The sequence below is a fragment of the Ctenocephalides felis genome, unplaced genomic scaffold, assembly GCF_003426905.1.
Source record: "Ctenocephalides felis isolate EL2017-DRISC unplaced genomic scaffold, ASM342690v1 CF-g0.4_SCAFFOLD_01604, whole genome shotgun sequence".
Lineage (NCBI taxonomy): Eukaryota > Metazoa > Arthropoda > Insecta > Siphonaptera > Pulicidae > Ctenocephalides > Ctenocephalides felis.
Window position 1 is genome coordinate 5,213,850 of NW_020537758.1, and position 6,000 is coordinate 5,219,849.

The 6,000-nt window shown below is 26.2% G+C and overlaps 1 long non-coding RNA gene across 1 annotated transcript in view; it reads left to right on the forward strand.

The window, feature by feature from the left end:
• The first annotated feature begins 2,402 nt into the window (after window positions 1-2,402).
• LOC113373111 overlaps window positions 2,403-6,000 on the forward strand; it is a 9,742-nt gene continuing 6,144 nt past the window's right edge. Inside the window, exons 1-2 of the long non-coding RNA XR_003366856.1 lie at window positions 2,403-2,465; window positions 4,870-5,010. This is a non-coding gene — a long non-coding RNA (uncharacterized LOC113373111). The remainder of the gene's footprint in view (window positions 2,466-4,869; window positions 5,011-6,000) is intronic.

The following is a 6,000-nucleotide window of genomic DNA, read 5'->3' on the forward strand; positions in this document are numbered from 1 at the left end:
TTGTGATTCATATCAATATACACATTTATATATATATATATATATATATATATATATATATAAATGTATATATTAATATAAATCGGTATTATTTTCACTAGCTATTTGTAAGTCATCGGATATCTATATAAATTATATATATACACGACGATAATGACAAATACAAACTAAAGGTATACGAGTATTCATACACTTATATATATATATATATATATATATATATATATATATATAAATTTGTATGTATAAATATACACATATGTGGTCAAACACTTTATAGCGAATTCTTGACTATATAAACTTGCAGACCGGGGTTTGCCAAAATATTCGTTTAAACTAAATATAATATAAGACAAGTTTGTTTGAAATTAAATTATCTTGAAGTTTTCCGTACAACAAAATGCTCTAGAGCCACTCTGTATACTCTAAAATCGATTTTGAATGCAACAGTACTTTGATACAATTCGCAAAATGCATGAGTTTGGTATATGTTCGATAACTGCCAAATTATTTGTTTAATATAAATAAATAAATATATAAAAAAATATATATATATATAAATTTTGTTAGTAAGTTTTAATTATCTTGTATAACATTTCGTATAAAATTTATCTTAGTTTAAAAATGCGTTAAAATATTTGTTAGTCCAAAGTAATTTTTTAAAGTTTTCTAATAAACAGTGAAATTGTACCGGACAGGCACTATTTTTTACTAAATTAATTTTCTTTATGAATTTTGTTAATAAGTTTTAATTATCTTGTATAACATTTCGTATAAAATTTATCTTAGTTTAAAAATTAATTAATTAGTTAAGGAGTTTTTACTTTTATATATGGCATTTTGTAGATAATTTATGCAAGTTTAAAAGTGCGTTAAAATATTTATAAGTCCAAAGTAATTTTTTCAAGTTTTTGAATAAAAATTGAAAATTTTTATTATAAAACTGATTTGAATAATCTGCATTGAATGCGCAAGCTCCGGAATATAAATCCGAGATGGTTTTACATTATATTAATTTTAATTTTTTTTTTAACATTGTCCTACTTTATAAAATATAAAAAGAAGTACACACAGAACCGTATTGAACCAAGTGTAGGTGGCATTTTGCCTTGAGGCAAGTTGCGTGAATTTATGTACTGAAATGTATTAGAGATGCTGGTAAAAATCTGCCGAGTTGTTTTTTTTAGTTAATGAAATTTAGCACATGGTTTTTGTCTTAAACAACTGCCTAAAATGATATAGACAGTTTCAATTATAGACAAAATTTCAAAATTCTATCTCCAAAAGTTGCTAAATCCCAGTTGTTGATTCTGGATCTTTTCTTATATTAGTTGGCATTTAGTTTTAAATTTTTCGGAAAATTGTACCGAATTATTTTAAGGCACTATTTTTTGGAGAAAATATTTTTTTTCAAGAATTTTTAACTTCCCGCAGGGCAAGTTATAGTAATCGCAAAAAAATCGAAAATGAAAATTTTTATATATCTTTACGTTTCAGAGGTTTCTGAATATTTTGGCATACCTTAGAAAAAAATGGATGTATGTGTGTGTGTGTGTGTATGTGCGTGTGTGTATCTATGTGCGGATACAAATTTTCGTCGACGATTTCGGGAACACGGATCAACCGATTTGAATAATTCAAACAACATTCGATTTGTATTGATAAGGAGACGTGCTGATTAGTTTTTGGCGAATGCAGGTCTAGCCGTTCCGAAGGTACGGGGCAAAAAGTGCCGAAAACGGTAACCCAGTTTTTAAGAGAACGGAGCGTCCGATTTGAATAATTCAAAAAACATTTCACTTTTTTGACAAGATGAATAATCGATCAAATTTTCATGAAGGTAGGTTTAGCGGTTTCGGAGATATGAAGGAAAAAGTAAAAAAATGAGCCATTTGGCGGTCAAAAGTGATCATTAGACATATGCACATCAAATTATCAGATAATTTTATAGAGATTTTAACAATAAGTATACATTTTGTTAACATTCCTATGGGTTCCGTACCAATGCTTATGCGTTAGACAGCGACAATTTTTTTTCAAAAAAAAAGTAATTTTTTGTCCAATTTATAGTTTCTCAAAAATCTTATTTTTTCGAAGTAATTTTTTTTAAAAAATGTCAATCGTTTTTAAAAAAATAATAATTTTTGGTACGAGAAGTTCCAGCAATTTGCCTTAAGGCACGATGCCTTAATTGCCTTAAGACAGAATTCCACTTACAACTAGTCTATCAATTTTTTACCCATCCTTGTCCAAACTCAATCTTCCATCTTCCCACCAATACTTCTACCTTAGCACATACAAACAAGACCGACAGTGTGTTGGTAGACGCGAAACTCTCATACAACCATCGAGTCCGTCTAAAGTAAAAGAGCGAAGTCAAAGAGTCAGTATGATCCTGATCTTGAACGTGGACTTTTAGTTTGTGAGATGGCGATTAACGGATAGATTAATGGATTTATAATAAAGTAATAATTGAAAACCATAAATAAATAGTTAGTAAACAATTTGTGTTAGTTAGTAATAGTTTGATTTGTTTATAAATAGTTTAAATTTGTGGTTGAAAATGGGCCTCGAGTTTCCGGACATGTGATTGATTGATAACCTTGTGTTGTGTTTTAGCGTAACAGATTTTTTTTTGAATTTGTAGTTTGTACAAGAAATGTGTGTAGTATTAGGTTGTCAAATATCTCCCTTCCGCCTTTTTGTATTATAAACCAAGAGCAAAAAAGCGGAAGGGAGATATTTGACAACCTAATATATGTGGTATATACTGAATTTTTGTTTGTGTACTATATATAGTCTTGACGGACTTCCAAAAACCAACAATTTGAAATAAACCAACAATTTGAATCACGCTATAATACATTTGAATGTATTATAGCGCTTTTTTGAAGCTTGTTTAGGGTATACCGAGTTGTTGTAGGTTGTTTTGTTGTTAGTAAATTTTATTGTCAATTTAATTTACAACAAATTCCCTGAATATACTTTGTACTTTGCATAAGTATTTTAAAAGTTATATGCAACGCAAAAAATGTACTAATGCTGATGTAGTTACTATCAAGCGTTTTCTAGAGCCTTTTATAAGTATACCGAGTTGTTCTAGGTTGTTTTGTTGTTAGAAAATGTCATTGGTAATTCAATTTCAAACAAATTTCCCAAATATACTATGTACTTTACATAAGTATTTTAAAAGTTATACTGTGGACTTTCAGTTTAAAAATGTACTTGCACTGCACTTATTTTAATCAAGACGTTTTTAAATCGTTGAAGTCTTTTAAAAGTTTCATTTTTAACGGACGATTTTTACAAATTTTTTATATGAACACTATATACTGCTATACACCAATTTATTACAAATTTTATTGGTTATTCAGTTCTTTTAGTGATTTATCAAAGATTCATGCTAAATATTTCTGTAAATTATTTTTTTTTGCAAAAAACGCACGTAGTTCAATAGAACATTTTGTAATATCGTGGAAAAAATTCTTGGCTTTGAAGTTGAAATATGTTTGTAATTTGTTTAGGGGTATATAAGGTTGTCAAATATCTCCCTTCCTCCTTTTTGTATATAACCAAGAGCAAAAAGCGGAAGGGAGATATTTGACAACCTTATATATAATATTATAAAGTAAATTATTTAACATTTTATTAGCTGTTAAATGCTATTTATATTATACTAATTTTTTATATAAAATTTTTATAACAAAACCATTATTTGGGAAAAATGTTCTCATATATTATGTGCTTAATCTTTGATGCAGAATTTTGAAGTCATAAATCTCAAATATTATGTTCAAAAAGTTATATATTTTTATATATGTATATATTATAAATTTTATTGTCTATTTAATGGCATTAATTAATTATTAACGTTTCATACGAAATATTTTTAAAAATTGTTATGCTTCATAAACGTGCTATATCCTTAAATACACTAAAATTTTGATGCAGATTTTTGATAAAAATGTACTTGCACTGCACTTATTTTATTCAAAAAGTTTTTCAAGTATACCGAGTCGTTGTAGAATGTTTTATTGTCATAAAATATTTCAGATAATTTAATTTCATATATATTTTCTATATACATCTTTCATCTCAAGCGAATGCTTCAAAAGTTATACTATATATAGTACTGACACCACTTCAAAACACATCCATATTAACATTGTTTAAAAACAAAATCACGAGCTTATCTTCCAAAACTTGTTATGAGTATACCGAGTTGTTGTAGGATATTTTGATGTTAGAATATATTGTTGACAACTCAATTTGCAACAAATTTGTTATACATACTGTATACTTTGCACAAGTAGTTTAAAAGTTTTTCTTAATAGAGTGCAAAAATGTACTTTTTGTTTCTACATGATAATGTAAAATTTTCCTTGTTTTTAGTTGCGATTTATGAGTATACGGAGTTGCTTTAGGGACATTTGATGTTAGACAACATTGTTTAGTATTTAATTTAAATTTGCCAAACACTCCAATTATAATAGGTTGTCAAATAACTCCCTTCCGCCTTTTTGTATTAAACCAAGAGCAAAAAAGCGGAAGGGAGATATTTGACAACCTGATATTAATCGAATGGTTTGAGAGTTATCGAACATATACAAAACTTATGAATTTTTCTAATTGCATTAAAGTTCTGTTATATTCAAAATAGATTTTAGAGTATATAGAATTGCTAGAAGAGCCATTTGTTGTCCTGGAAATTTTAAGATAATTTAATTTCCAACAAACTTGTCTAATACAGTATTTATTTTAAACAAATACTTTGCGATCTGTACAAGATATTAAAATAAAATCACTCATCTCGAGGCCCACAAAATTATACGTTTTTATTCACTTTTAATCTTTATGTGAAAATTTCAGTGAAATTTAATATAATGCAAAACTATAAACTTTAAACTATGACTTTCTTAAAAAAATGTGGTGTGGAAGTGTTTTACATGTTCTCAGAGTTTAAAAAAAAATCCTAGAGTCAAAATGTATAGCACGGAATATTTTACAAAGGTAAATAATATATATATATATATATATATATATATATATGTATATTTGTGTTAAATATTTGATTTAATACTATGTATCAATTTTTTCATTTATGTTTTAATATATAAAGTTTAAGGTTTTTAAAATATGTTTAAAGTTTTCTTTAAAAATTGAACATGTGCTTTTTTATTGTGTTTCCAATTTTTGTAAGAAATAATTGAGAATTTATATGCTATTAATTTTAATTATTAAAAAAATTTATTATGTTTTTATAACTATCATAATTTAAATAAAATTTACATTCAAAGAAATTTAATATTTCTTGAACATTATAATTTATTACTATAATCGTGTGTTGAATCAAAGATCACACCTTTATATAAAGTATTGAGTAATTTTGAAAGTGATTTTAAAGTATACCGAGTTGCTATAGGTCATTATAATGTTAGACAAACTTATTTGTTATTTAATTTTGTACAAATTTGTCGAATATTTTATATATTTAGGACAAACGGTTCAAAAGTTACAAGAGATTTCATTAATAAATGCACAAATAAATTTTAGGCTAGTAATTTATGTGTTCATTTTCAAATAATATTTAAATCATACCGAGTTGCTGTAGGGTGTTATAAGGTTAGAAAAAAAGTAACAATTAGTTAATTTTGTACAAATTTGTCAAATATTCTATATATTTAAAACAACCGGTTCAAAAGTTACAAGAGATATACTAAATAAAAGCACCAATAAATTGTCAATTGAGGCACTATATGCTTAAAAACGATTTTAAAGTATACCAAGTTGCTGCAGGACATTAGACAATATTGTACTTTTTTTCAAATATATATAAATACATTACATAAACAATTTATCTTATATAGATAGAATTTATATATACAAATCACGCAATTCTAGTCCCACCTTTTATTTATTCAGAATAAGTTTTAAAACTAAATAAAAACCATTCACCGATAAAACAACAAGGCCATCGTGGTCTTTATCTTTGTTAGAGAA